Below are 13,506 nucleotides of genomic sequence, written 5' to 3' on the forward strand. Positions count from 1 at the left end.
CTTGCCTAGCCAAAACTTCTTCAAGTAAAATTGCTGCTTCTACAATAAGAAACATTGTATAAAACTTAATTACTAAGCCACAGCACCTACATGAAATATAATAGTGACTGGCTTCTGTGGCACAAAACTCATTGGTTTTGCCACAGCTTTCATTATCATATTTTGGAAGTTGCACAACATTCTTTTCAACAATTTTGTCCTAAAAGTTTTCCATTCCCTTTTAGGTGGACTATGTGTATACTCTTAGGCAGGGAAAAGTAGGCCTGAAAAACTATTGAAAAAAGAATGTTAAAAAACTTAGAATGCAAATGCAAAGAAAAAAGAGTGCTGTGCCACAATAACCAATAACTGTATTGCAGCATGTGGGCGCTGTGGCTTAGTTGGTTAAAGCGCCTGTCTAGTAAACAGGAGATCCTGAGTTCAACTCTCAGCAGTGCCTTTGCTCATCTTATTATCACCAAGTCATTGCCTGCTGTTTACATCCCAGATTTTCGGGATCACGTCTTTGAGCTTCACCCATATTTGCTCACAGGAAACTTGCATTCGCTATGCCCACTGTTTCCGCCACATCTGAACAAAGACATTTTCTTATCAGTTTGGTTTGATGTACTACCTTCCATCTCTGACAATAGGTAAAGGTCACTAACAAGTTTTTTGGGATGCTATGCTCAACATGGATGGGAGCTTAACCCGCACTTGCCTAGCCAAAACTTCTTCAAGTAAAATTGCTGCTTCTACAATAAGAAACATTGTATAAAACTTAATTACTAAGCCACAGCACCTACATGAAATATAATAGTGACTGGCTTCTGTGGCACAAAACTCATTGGTTTTGCCACAGCTTTCATTATCATATTTTGGAAGTTGCACAACATTCTTTTCAACAATTTTGTCCTAAAAGTTTTCCATTCCCTTTTAGGTGGACTATGTGTATACTCTTAGGCAGGGAAAAGTAGGCCTGAAAAACTATTGAAAAAAAAATGTTAAACTGAGAATGCTAATGCAAACAAAAAAGAGTGCTGTGGCACGATAACCAATATCTGTATTGCAGTATATGGGTGCTGTGGCTTAGCTGGTTAAAGCGCCTGTCTAGTGAACAGGAGATCCTGAGTTCAACTCTCAGCAGTGCCTTTGCTCATCTTATTATCACCAAGTCATTGCCTGCTGTTTACATCCCAGATTTTCGGGATCACGTCTTTGAGCTTCACCCATATTTGCTTACAGAAAACTTGCATTCGCTATGCCCACTGTTTCCACCACATCTGAACAAAGACATTTTCTTAGCAGTTTGGTTTGATGTACTACCTTCCATCTCTGACAATAGGTAAAGGTCACTAACAAGTCTTTTGGGATGCTATGCTCAATATGGATGGGAGCTTAACCCGCACTTGCCTAGCCAAAACTTCTTCAAGTAAAATTGCTGCTTCTACAATAGGAAACATTGTATAAAACTTAATCACTAAGCCACAGCACCTACATGAAATATAATAGTGACTGGCTTCTGTGGCACAATACTCATCGGTTTTGCCACAGCTTTTATTATCATATTTTGGAAGTTGCACAACATTCTTTTCAACAATTTTGTCCTAAATTTCTCCATTCTCTTTTAGGTCGACTATGTGTATACTCATAGGCAGGGAAAAGTAGGTCTGAAAAACTATTGAAAAAAAAGTTAAAAGACTGAGAATGCAAATGCAAAGAAAAAAGAGTGCTTTGCCACAATAACCAATAACTGCTAATAAGTGTATGGGTGCTGTGGCTTAGTTGGTTAAAGTTCCTGTCTAGTAAACAGGAGATCCTGAGTTCAACTCTCAGCAGTGCCATTGCTCATCTTATTATCACCAAGTCATTGCCTGCTTTTTACATCCCAGATTTTCGGGATCACGTCTTTGAGCTTCACCCATATTTGCTCACAGGAAACTTGCATTCCCTATGCCCACTGTTTCCACCACATCTGAACAAAGACATTTTCTTATCAGTTTGGTTTGATGTACTACCTTCCATCTCTGACAATAGGTAAAGGTCACTAAGAAGTCTTTTGGGATGCTATGCTCAACATGGATGGGAGCTTAACCCGCACTTGCCTAGCCAAAACTTCTTCAAGTAAAATTGCTGCTTCTACAATAAGAAACATTGTATAAAACTTAATTACTAAGCCACAGCACCTACATGAAATATAATAGTGACTGGCTTCTGTGGCACAAAACTCATTGGTTTTGCCACAGCTTTCATTATCATATTTTGGAAGTTGCACAACATTCTTTTCAACAATTTTGTCCTAAAAGTTTTCCATTCCCTTTTAGGTGGACTATGTGTATACTCTTAGGCAGGGAAAAGTAGGCCTGAAAAACTATTGAAAAAAAAATGTTAAAAAACTGAGAATGCAAATGCAAAGAAAAAAGAGTGCTGTGCCACAATAACCAATAACTGTATTGCAGAATGTTGGCGCTGTGGCTTGGTTGGTTAAAGCGCCTGTCTAGTATACAGGAGATCCTGAGTTCAACTCTCAGCAGTGCCTTTGCTCATCTTATTATCACCAAGTCATTGCCTGCTGTTTACATTCCAGATTTTCGGGATCACGTCTTTGAGCTTCACCCATATTTGCTCACAGGAAACTTGCATTCGCTATGCCCACTGTTTCCACCACATCTGAACAAAGACATTTTCTTATCAGTTTGGTTTGATGTACTACCTTCCATCTCTGACAATAGGTAAAGGTCACTAACAAGTCTTTTGGGATGCTATGCTCAACATGGATGGGAGCTTAACCCGCACTTGCCTAGCCAAAACTTCAAGTAAAATTGCTGCTTCTACAATAAGAAACATTGTATAAAACTTAATTACTAAGCCACAGCACCTACATGAAATATAATAGTGACTGGCTTCTGTGGCCCAAAACTCATTGGTTTTGCCACAGCTTTCATTATCATATTTTGGAAGTTGCACAACATTCTTTTCAACAATTTTGTCCTAAAAGTTTTCCATTCCCTTTTAGGTGGACTATGTGTATACTCTTAGGCAGGGAAAAGTAGGCCTGAAAAACTATTGAAAAAAAAATGTTAAAAAACTGAGAATGCAAATGCAAAGAAAAAAGAGTGCTGTGCCACAATAACCAATAACTGTATTGCAGCATGTGGGCGCTGTGGCTTAGTTGGTTAAAGTGCCTGTCTAGTAAACAGGAGATCCTGAGTTCAACTCTCAACAGTGCCTTTGCTCATCTTATTATCACCAAGTCATTGCCTGCTGTTTACATCCCAGATTTTCGAATCACGTCTTAGAGCTTCACCCATATTTGCTCACAGGAAACTTGCATTCGCTATGCCCACTGTTTCTACCACATCTGAACAAAGACATTTTCTTATCAGTTTGGTTTGATGTACTACCTTCCATCTCTGACAATAAGTAAAGGTCACTAACAAGTCTTTTGGGATGCTATGCTCAACATGGATGGGAGCTTAACCCGCACTTGCCTAGCCAAAACTTCTTCAAGTAAAATTGCTGCTTCTACAATAAGAAACATTGTATAAAACTTAATTACTAAGCCACAGCACCTACATGAAATATAATAGTGACTGGCTTCTGTGGCACAAAACTCATTGGTTTTGCCACAGCTTTCATTATCATATTTTGGAAGTTGCACAACATTCTTTTTAACAATTTTGTCCTAAAAGTTTTCCATTCCCTTTTAGGTGGACTATGTGTATACTCTTAGGCAGGGAAAAGTAGGCCTGAAAAACTATTGAAAAAAAAATGTTAAAAAACTGAGAATGTAAATGCAAAGAAAAAAGAGTGCTGTGTCACAATAACCAATAACCAATAACTGTATTGCAGCATGTGGGCGCTGTGGCTTAGTTGGTTAAAGCGCCTATCTAGTAAACAGGAGATCCTGAGTTCAACTCTCAGCAGTGCCTTTGCTCATCATATTATCACCAAGTCATTGCCTGCTGTTTACATCCCAGATTTTCGGGATCACGTCTTTGAGCTTCACCCATATTTGCTCACAGGAAACTTGCATTCCCTATGCCCACGGTTTCCACCACATCTGAACAAAAACATTTTCTTATCAGTTTGGTTTGATGTACTACCTTCCATCTCTGACAATAGGTAAAGGTCACTAACAAGTCTTTTGGGATGCTATGCTCAACATGGATGGGAGCTTAACCCGCACTTGCCTAGCCAAAACCTCTTCAAGTAAAATTGCTGCTTCTACAATAAGAAACATTGTATAAAACTTAATTACTAAGCCACAGCACCTACATGAAATATAATAGTGACTGGCTTCTGTGGCACAAAACTCATTGGTTTTGCCACAGCTTTCATTATCATATTTTGGAAGTTGCACAACATTCTTTTCAACAATTTTGTCCTAAAAGTTTTCCATTCCCTTTTAGGTGGACTATGTGTATACTCTTAGGCAGGGAAAAGTAGGCCTGAAAAACTATTGAAAAAAAATGTTAAAAAACTGAGAATGCAAATGCAAAGAAAAAAGAGTGCTGTGCCACAATAACCAATAACTGTGTTGCAGCATGTGGGTGCTGTGGCTTAGTTGGTTAAAGCGCCTGTCTAGTAAACAGGACATCCTGAGTTCAACTCTCAGCAGTGCCTTTGCTCATCTTATTATCACCAAGTCATTGCCTGCTGTTTACATCCCAGATTTTCAGAATCACGTCTTAGAGCTTCACCCATATTTGCTCACAGGAAACTTGCATTCGCTATGCCCACTGTTTCCACCACATCTGAACAAAGACATTTTCTTATCAGTTTGGTTTGATGTACTACCTTCCATCTCTGACAATAGGTAAAGGTCACTAACAAGTCTTTTAGGATGCTATGCTCAACATGGATGGGAGCTTAACCCGCACTTGCCTAGCCAAAACTTCTTCAAGTAAAATTGCTGCTTCTACAATAAGAAACATTGTATAAAACTTAATTACTAAGCCACAGCACCTACATGAAATATAATAGTGACTGGCTTCTGTGGCACAAAACTCATTGGTTTTGCCACAGCTTTCATTATCATATTTTGGAAGTTGCACAACATTCTTTTCAACAATTTTGTCCTAAAAGTTTTCCATTCCCTTGTAGGTGGACTATGTGTATACTCTTAGGCAGGGAAAAGTAGGCCTGAAAAACCATTGAAAAAAAAATGTTAAAAAACTGAGAATGCAAATGCAAAGAAAAAAGAGTGCTGTGCCACAATAACCAATAACTGTATTGCAGCATGTGGGTGCTGTGGCTTAGTTGGTTAAAGCGCCTGTCTAGTATACAGGAGATCCTGAGTTCAACTCTCAGCAGTGCCTTTGCTCATCTTATTATCACCAAGTCATTGCCTGCTGTTTACATCCCAGATTTTCGGGATCACGTCTTTGAGCTTCACCCATATTTGCTCACAGGAAACTTGCATTCGCTATGCCCACTGTTTCCACCACATCTGAACAAAGACATTTTCTTATCAGTTTGGTTTGATGTACTACCTTCCATCTCTGACAATAGGTAAAGGTCACTAACAAGTCTTTTGGGATGCTATGCTCAACATGGATGGGAGCTTAACCCGCACTTGCCTAGCCAAAACCTCTTCAAGTAAAATTGCTGCTTCTACAATAAGAAACATTGTATAAAACTTAATTACTAAGCCACAGCACCTACATGAAATATAATAGTGACTGGCTTCTGTGGCACAAAACTCATTGGTTTTGCCACAGCTTTCATTATCATATTTTGGAAGTTGCACAACATTCTTTTTAACAATTTTGTCCTAAAAGTTTTCCATTCCCTTTTAGGTGGACTATGTGTATACTCTTAGGCAGGGAAAAGTAGGCCTGAAAAACTATTGAAAAAAAAATGTTAAAAAACTGAGAATGCAAATGCAAAGAAAAAAGAGTGCTGTGCCACAATAACCAATAACCAATAACTGTATTGCAGCATGTGGGCGCTGTGGCTTAGTTGGTTAAAGCGCCTGTCTAGTAAACAGGAGTTCCTGAGTTCAACTCTCAGCAGTGCCTTTGCTCATCTTATTATCACCAAGTCATTGCCTGCTGTTTACATCCCAGATTTTCGGGATCACGTCTTTGAGCTTCACCCATATTTGCTCACAGGAAACTTGCATTCCCTATGCACACTGTTTCCACCACATCTGAACAAAGACATTTTCTTATCAGTTTGGTTTGATGTACTACCTTCCATCTCTGACAATAGGTAAAGGTCACTAACAAGTCTTTTGGGATGCTATGCTCAACATGGATGGGAGCTTAACCCGCACTTGCCTAGCCAAAACTTCTTCAAGTAAAATTGCTGCTTCTACAATAAGAAACATTGTATAAAACTTAATTACTAAGCCACAGCACCTACATGAAATATAATAGTGACTGGCTTCTGTGGCACAAAACTCATTGGTTTTGCCACAGCTTTCATTATCATATTTTGGAAGTTGCACAACATTCTTTTCAACAATTTTGTCCTAAAAGTTTTCCATTCCCTTTTAGGTGGACTATGTGTATACTCTTAGGCAGGGAAAAGTAGGCCTGAAAAACTATTGAAAAAAAAATGTTAAAAAACTGAGAATGCAAATGCAAAGAAAAAAGAGTGCTGTGCCACAATAACCAATAACTGTATTACAGCATGTGGGCGCTGTGGCTTAGTTGGTTAAAGCGCCTGTCTAGTAAACAGGAGATCCTGAGTTCAACTCTCAGCAGTGCCTTTGCTCATCTTATTATCACCAAGTCATTGCCTGCTGTTTACATCCCAGATTTTCGGGATCACGTCTTTGAGCTTCACCCATATTTGCTCACAGGAAACTTGCATCCCCTATGCCCACTGTTTCCACCACATCTGAACAAAGACATTTTCTTATCAGTTTGGTTTGATGTACTACCTTCCATCTCTGACAATAGGTAAAGGTCACTAACAAGTCTTTTGGGATGCTATGCTCAACATGGATGGGAGCTTAACCCGCACTTGCCTAGCCAAAACTTCTTCAAGTAAAATTGCTGCTTCTACAATAAGAAACATTGTGTAAAACTTAATTACTAAGCCACAGCACCTACATGAAATATAATAGTGACTGGCTTCTGTGGCACAAAACTCATTGGTTTTGCCACAGCTTTCATTATCATATTTTGGAAGTTGCACAACATTCTTTTCAACAATTTTGTCCTAAAAGTTTTCCATTCCCTTTTAGGTGGACTATGTGTACACTCTTAGGCAGGGAAAAGTAGGCCTGAAAAACCATTGAAAAAAAATGTTAAAAAACTGAGAATGCAAATGCAAAGAAAAAAGAGTGCTGTGCCACAATAACCAATAACTGTATTGCAGCATGTGGGCGCTGTGGCTTAGTTGGTTAAAGCGCCTGTCTAGTATACAGGAGATCCTGAGTTCAACTCTCAGCAGTGCCTTTGCTCATCTTATTATCACCAAGTCATTGCCTGCTGTTTACATTCCAGATTTTCGGGATCACGTCTTTGAGCTTCACCCATATTTGCTCACAGGAAACTTGCATTCGCTATGCCCACTGTTTCCACCACATCTGAACAAAGACATTTTCTTATCAGTTTGGTTTGATGTACTACCTTCCATCTCTGACAATAGGTAAAGGTCACTAACAAGTCTTTTGGGATGCTATGCTCAACATGGATGGGAGCTTAACCCGCACTTGCCTAGCCAAAACTTCTTCAAGTAAAATTGCTGCTTCTACAATAAGAAACATTGTATAAAACTTAATTACTAAGCCACAGCACCTACATGAAATATAATAGTGACTGGCTTCTGTGGCCCAAAACTCATTGGTTTTGCCACAGCTTTCATTATCATATTTTGGAAGTTGCACAACATTCTTTTCAACAATTTTGTCCTAAAAGTTTTCCATTCCCTTTTAGGTGGACTATGTGTATACTCTTAGGCAGGGAAAAGTAGGCCTGAAAAACTATTGAAAAAAAAATGTTAAAAAACTGAGAATGCAAATGCAAAGAAAAAAGAGTGCTGTGCCACAATAACCAATAACTGTATTGCAGCATGTGGGCGCTGTGGCTTAGTTGGTTAAAGCGCCTGTCTAGTAAACAGGAGATCCTGAGTTCAACTCTCAACAGTGCCTTTGCTCATCTTATTATCACCAAGTCATTGCCTGCTGTTTACATCCCAGATTTTCGGGATCACGTCTTTGAGCTTCACCCATATTTGCTCACAGGAAACTTGCATCCCCTATGCCCACTGTTTCCACCACATCTGAACAAAGACATTTTCTTATCAGTTTGGTTTGATGTACTACCTTCCATCTCTGACGATAGGTAAAGGTCAATAACAAGTCTTTTGGGATGCTATGCTCAACATGGATGGGAGCTTAACCCGCACTTGCCTAGCCAAAACTTCTTCAAGTAAAATTGCTGCTTCTACAATAAGAAACATTGTATAAAACTTAATTACTAAGCCACAGCACCTACATGAAATATAATAGTGACTGGCTTCTGTGGCACAAAACTCATTGGTTTTGCCACAGCTTTCATTATCATATTTTGGAAGTTGCACAACATTCTTTTCAACAATTTTGTCCTAAAAGTTTTCCATTCCCTTGTAGGTGGACTATGTGTATACTCTTAGGCAGGGAAAAGTAGGCCTGAAAAACCATTGAAAAAAAAATGTTAAAAAACTGAGAATGCAAATGCAAAGAAAAAAGAGTGCTGTGCCACAATAACCAATAACCAATAACTGTATTGCAGCATGTGGGCGCTGTGGCTTAGTTGGTTAAAGCGCCTATCTAGTAAACAGGAGATCCTGAGTTCAACTCTCAGCAGTGCCTTTGCTCATCATATTATCACCAAGTCATTGCCTGCTGTTTACATCCCAGATTTTCGGGATCACGTCTTTGAGCTTCACCCATATTTGCTCACAGGAAACTTGCATTCCCTATGCCCACGGTTTCCACCACATCTGAACAAAAACATTTTCTTATCAGTTTGGTTTGATGTACTACCTTCCATCTCTGACAATAGGTAAAGGTCACTAACAAGTCTTTTGGGATGCTATGCTCAACATGGATGGGAGCTTAACCCGCACTTGCCTAGCCAAAACCTCTTCAAGTAAAATTGCTGCTTCTACAATAAGAAACATTGTATAAAACTTAATTACTAAGCCACAGCACCTACATGAAATATAATAGTGACTGGCTTCTGTGGCACAAAACTCATTGGTTTTGCCACAGCTTTCATTATCATATTTTGGAAGTTGCACAACATTCTTTTCAACAATTTTGTCCTAAAAGTTTTCCATTCCCTTTTAGGTGGACTATGTGTATACTCTTAGGCAGGGAAAAGTAGGCCTGAAAAACTATTGAAAAAAAATGTTAAAAAACTGAGAATGCAAATGCAAAGAAAAAAGAGTGCTGTGCCACAATAACCAATAACTGTGTTGCAGCATGTGGGTGCTGTGGCTTAGTTGGTTAAAGCGCCTGTCTAGTAAACAGGACATCCTGAGTTCAACTCTCAGCAGTGCCTTTGCTCATCTTATTATCACCAAGTCATTGCCTGCTGTTTACATCCCAGATTTTCAGAATCACGTCTTAGAGCTTCACCCATATTTGCTCACAGGAAACTTGCATTCGCTATGCCCACTGTTTCCACCACATCTGAACAAAGACATTTTCTTATCAGTTTGGTTTGATGTACTACCTTCCATCTCTGACAATAGGTAAAGGTCACTAACAAGTCTTTTAGGATGCTATGCTCAACATGGATGGGAGCTTAACCCGCACTTGCCTAGCCAAAACTTCTTCAAGTAAAATTGCTGCTTCTACAATAAGAAACATTGTATAAAACTTAATTACTAAGCCACAGCACCTACATGAAATATAATAGTGACTGGCTTCTGTGGCACAAAACTCATTGGTTTTGCCACAGCTTTCATTATCATATTTTGGAAGTTGCACAACATTCTTTTCAACAATTTTGTCCTAAAAGTTTTCCATTCCCTTGTAGGTGGACTATGTGTATACTCTTAGGCAGGGAAAAGTAGGCCTGAAAAACCATTGAAAAAAAAATGTTAAAAAACTGAGAATGCAAATGCAAAGAAAAAAGAGTGCTGTGCCACAATAACCAATAACTGTATTGCAGCATGTGGGTGCTGTGGCTTAGTTGGTTAAAGCGCCTGTCTAGTATACAGGAGATCCTGAGTTCAACTCTCAGCAGTGCCTTTGCTCATCTTATTATCACCAAGTCATTGCCTGCTGTTTACATCCCAGATTTTCGGGATCACGTCTTTGAGCTTCACCCATATTTGCTCACAGGAAACTTGCATTCGCTATGCCCACTGTTTCCACCACATCTGAACAAAGACATTTTCTTATCAGTTTGGTTTGATGTACTACCTTCCATCTCTGACAATAGGTAAAGGTCACTAACAAGTCTTTTGGGATGCTATGCTCAACATGGATGGGAGCTTAACCCGCACTTGCCTAGCCAAAACCTCTTCAAGTAAAATTGCTGCTTCTACAATAAGAAACATTGTATAAAACTTAATTACTAAGCCACAGCACCTACATGAAATATAATAGTGACTGGCTTCTGTGGCACAAAACTCATTGGTTTTGCCACAGCTTTCATTATCATATTTTGGAAGTTGCACAACATTCTTTTTAACAATTTTGTCCTAAAAGTTTTCCATTCCCTTTTAGGTGGACTATGTGTATACTCTTAGGCAGGGAAAAGTAGGCCTGAAAAACTATTGAAAAAAAAATGTTAAAAAACTGAGAATGCAAATGCAAAGAAAAAAGAGTGCTGTGCCACAATAACCAATAACTGTATTACAGCATGTGGGCGCTGTGGCTTAGTTGGTTAAAGCGCCTGTCTAGTAAACAGGAAATCCTGAGTTCAACTCTCAGCAGTGCCTTTGCTCATCTTATTATCACCAAGTCATTGCCTGCTGTTTACATCCCAGATTTTCGGGATCACGTCTTTGAGCTTCACCCATATTTGCTCACAGGAAACTTGCATCCCCTATGCCCACTGTTTCCACCACATCTGAACAAAGACATTTTCTTATCAGTTTGGTTTGATGTACTACCTTCCATCTCTGACAATAGGTAAAGGTCACTAACAAGTCTTTTGGGATGCTATGCTCAACATGGATGGGAGCTTAACCCGCACTTGCCTAGCCAAAACTTCTTCAAGTAAAATTGCTGCTTCTACAATAAGAAACATTGTGTAAAACTTAATTACTAAGCCACAGCACCTACATGAAATATAATAGTGACTGGCTTCTGTGGCACAAAACTCATTGGTTTTGCCACAGCTTTCATTATCATATTTTGGAAGTTGCACAACATTCTTTTCAACAATTTTGTCCTAAAAGTTTTCCATTCCCTTTTAGGTGGACTATGTGTACACTCTTAGGCAGGGAAAAGTAGGCCTGAAAAACCATTGAAAAAAAATGTTAAAAAACTGAGAATGCAAATGCAAAGAAAAAAGAGTGCTGTGCCACAATAACCAATAACTGTAATGCAGCATGTGGGCGCTGTGGCTTAGTTGGTTAAAGCGCCTGTCTAGTATACAGGAGATCCTGAGTTCAACTCTCAGCAGTGCCTTTGCTCATCTTATTATCACCAAGTCATTGCCTGCTGTTTACATTCCAGATTTTCGGGATCACGTCTTTGAGCTTCACCCATATTTGCTCACAGGAAACTTGCATTCGCTATGCCCACTGTTTCCACCACATCTGAACAAAGACATTTTCTTATCAGTTTGGTTTGATGTACTACCTTCCATCTCTGACAATAGGTAAAGGTCACTAACAAGTCTTTTGGGATGCTATGCTCAACATGGATGGGAGCTTAACCCGCACTTGCCTAGCCAAAACTTCTTCAAGTAAAATTGCTGCTTCTACAATAAGAAACATTGTATAAAACTTAATTACTAAGCCACAGCACCTACATGAAATATAATAGTGACTGGCTTCTGTGGCCCAAAACTCATTGGTTTTGCCACAGCTTTCATTATCATATTTTGGAAGTTGCACAACATTCTTTTCAACAATTTTGTCCTAAAAGTTTTCCATTCCCTTTTAGGTGGACTATGTGTATACTCTTAGGCAGGGAAAAGTAGGCCTGAAAAACTATTGAAAAAAAAATGTTAAAAAACTGAGAATGCAAATGCAAAGAAAAAAGAGTGCTGTGCCACAATAACCAATAACTGTATTGCAGCATGTGGGCGCTGTGGCTTAGTTGGTTAAAGCGCCTGTCTAGTAAACAGGAGATCCTGAGTTCAACTCTCAACAGTGCCTTTGCTCATCTTATTATCACCAAGTCATTGCCTGCTGTTTACATCCCAGATTTTCGGGATCACGTCTTTGAGCTTCACCCATATTTGCTCACAGGAAACTTGCATCCCCTATGCCCACTGTTTCCACCACATCTGAACAAAGACATTTTCTTATCAGTTTGGTTTGATGTACTACCTTCCATCTCTGACAATAGGTAAAGGTCACTAACAAGTCTTTTGGGATGCTATGCTCAACATGGATGGGAGCTTAACCCGCACTTGCCTAGCCAAAACTTCTTCAAGTAAAATTGCTGCTTCTACAATAAGAAACATTGTGTAAAACTTAATTACTAAGCCACAGCACCTACATGAAATATAATAGTGACTGGCTTCTGTGGCACAAAACTCATTGGTTTTGCCACAGCTTTCATTATCATATTTTGGAAGTTGCACAACATTCTTTTCAACAATTTTGTCCTAAAAGTTTTCCATTCCCTTTTAGGTGGACTATGTGTACACTCTTAGGCAGGGAAAAGTAGGCCTGAAAAACCATTGAAAAAAAATGTTAAAAAACTGAGAATGCAAATGCAAAGAAAAAAGAGTGCTGTGCCACAATAACCAATAACTGTATTGCAGCATGTGGGCGCTGTGGCTTAGTTGGTTAAAGCGCCTGTCTAGTATACAGGAGATCCTGAGTTCAACTCTCAGCAGTGCCTTTGCTCATCTTATTATCACCAAGTCATTGCCTGCTGTTTACATTCCAGATTTTCGGGATCACGTCTTTGAGCTTCACCCATATTTGCTCACAGGAAACTTGCATTCGCTATGCCCACTGTTTCCACCACATCTGAACAAAGACATTTTCTTATCAGTTTGGTTTGATGTACTACCTTCCATCTCTGACAATAGGTAAAGGTCACTAACAAGTCTTTTGGGATGCTATGCTCAACATGGATGGGAGCTTAACCCGCACTTGCCTAGCCAAAACTTCTTCAAGTAAAATTGCTGCTTCTACAATAAGAAACATTGTATAAAACTTAATTACTAAGCCACAGCACCTACATGAAATATAATAGTGACTGGCTTCTGTGGCCCAAAACTCATTGGTTTTGCCACAGCTTTCATTATCATATTTTGGAAGTTGCACAACATTCTTTTCAACAATTTTGTCCTAAAAGTTTTCCATTCCCTTGTAGGTGGACTATGTGTATACTCTTAGGCAGGGAAAAGTAGGCCTGAAAAACCATTGAAAAAAAAATGTTAAAAA

General features: G+C 39.1%; 15 non-coding genes across 15 annotated transcripts; all 15 read left to right on the forward strand.

Moving 5' to 3' along the window:
* Nucleotides 1-365: 365 nt before the first annotated feature.
* On the forward strand, nucleotides 366-439 carry TRNAT-AGU (transfer RNA threonine (anticodon AGU)). The gene has a single exon. It is a non-coding gene; the product is annotated as a tRNA-Thr (tRNA).
* Nucleotides 440-1,057: 618 nt separating this feature from the next.
* TRNAT-AGU (transfer RNA threonine (anticodon AGU)) lies at nucleotides 1,058-1,131 on the forward strand. Its single transcript has one exon. It is a non-coding gene; the product is annotated as a tRNA-Thr (tRNA).
* A 618-nt stretch (nucleotides 1,132-1,749) lies between these two features.
* Nucleotides 1,750-1,823, forward strand: TRNAT-AGU (transfer RNA threonine (anticodon AGU)). The gene has a single exon. It is a non-coding gene; the product is annotated as a tRNA-Thr (tRNA).
* Nucleotides 1,824-3,837: 2,014 nt separating this feature from the next.
* TRNAT-AGU (transfer RNA threonine (anticodon AGU)) lies at nucleotides 3,838-3,911 on the forward strand. The gene has a single exon. It is a non-coding gene; the product is annotated as a tRNA-Thr (tRNA).
* Nucleotides 3,912-5,226: 1,315 nt separating this feature from the next.
* Nucleotides 5,227-5,300, forward strand: TRNAT-AGU (transfer RNA threonine (anticodon AGU)). The gene has a single exon. It is a non-coding gene; the product is annotated as a tRNA-Thr (tRNA).
* Nucleotides 5,301-5,928: 628 nt separating this feature from the next.
* On the forward strand, nucleotides 5,929-6,002 carry TRNAT-AGU (transfer RNA threonine (anticodon AGU)). Its single transcript has one exon. It is a non-coding gene; the product is annotated as a tRNA-Thr (tRNA).
* Nucleotides 6,003-6,623: 621 nt separating this feature from the next.
* On the forward strand, nucleotides 6,624-6,697 carry TRNAT-AGU (transfer RNA threonine (anticodon AGU)). The gene has a single exon. It is a non-coding gene; the product is annotated as a tRNA-Thr (tRNA).
* Nucleotides 6,698-7,317: 620 nt separating this feature from the next.
* Nucleotides 7,318-7,391, forward strand: TRNAT-AGU (transfer RNA threonine (anticodon AGU)). Its single transcript has one exon. It is a non-coding gene; the product is annotated as a tRNA-Thr (tRNA).
* Nucleotides 7,392-8,012: 621 nt separating this feature from the next.
* TRNAT-AGU (transfer RNA threonine (anticodon AGU)) lies at nucleotides 8,013-8,086 on the forward strand. The gene has a single exon. It is a non-coding gene; the product is annotated as a tRNA-Thr (tRNA).
* Nucleotides 8,087-8,714: 628 nt separating this feature from the next.
* Nucleotides 8,715-8,788, forward strand: TRNAT-AGU (transfer RNA threonine (anticodon AGU)). The gene has a single exon. It is a non-coding gene; the product is annotated as a tRNA-Thr (tRNA).
* Nucleotides 8,789-10,103: 1,315 nt separating this feature from the next.
* Nucleotides 10,104-10,177, forward strand: TRNAT-AGU (transfer RNA threonine (anticodon AGU)). The gene has a single exon. It is a non-coding gene; the product is annotated as a tRNA-Thr (tRNA).
* A 621-nt stretch (nucleotides 10,178-10,798) lies between these two features.
* TRNAT-AGU (transfer RNA threonine (anticodon AGU)) lies at nucleotides 10,799-10,872 on the forward strand. Its single transcript has one exon. It is a non-coding gene; the product is annotated as a tRNA-Thr (tRNA).
* A 620-nt stretch (nucleotides 10,873-11,492) lies between these two features.
* On the forward strand, nucleotides 11,493-11,566 carry TRNAT-AGU (transfer RNA threonine (anticodon AGU)). Its single transcript has one exon. It is a non-coding gene; the product is annotated as a tRNA-Thr (tRNA).
* A 621-nt stretch (nucleotides 11,567-12,187) lies between these two features.
* On the forward strand, nucleotides 12,188-12,261 carry TRNAT-AGU (transfer RNA threonine (anticodon AGU)). The gene has a single exon. It is a non-coding gene; the product is annotated as a tRNA-Thr (tRNA).
* Nucleotides 12,262-12,881: 620 nt separating this feature from the next.
* Nucleotides 12,882-12,955, forward strand: TRNAT-AGU (transfer RNA threonine (anticodon AGU)). The gene has a single exon. It is a non-coding gene; the product is annotated as a tRNA-Thr (tRNA).
* The last annotated feature ends 551 nt before the right edge of the window (nucleotides 12,956-13,506 follow it).

This window comes from Hyperolius riggenbachi, chromosome 11 (genome assembly GCF_040937935.1).
Source record: "Hyperolius riggenbachi isolate aHypRig1 chromosome 11, aHypRig1.pri, whole genome shotgun sequence".
Classification (NCBI taxonomy): domain Eukaryota; kingdom Metazoa; phylum Chordata; class Amphibia; order Anura; family Hyperoliidae; genus Hyperolius; species Hyperolius riggenbachi.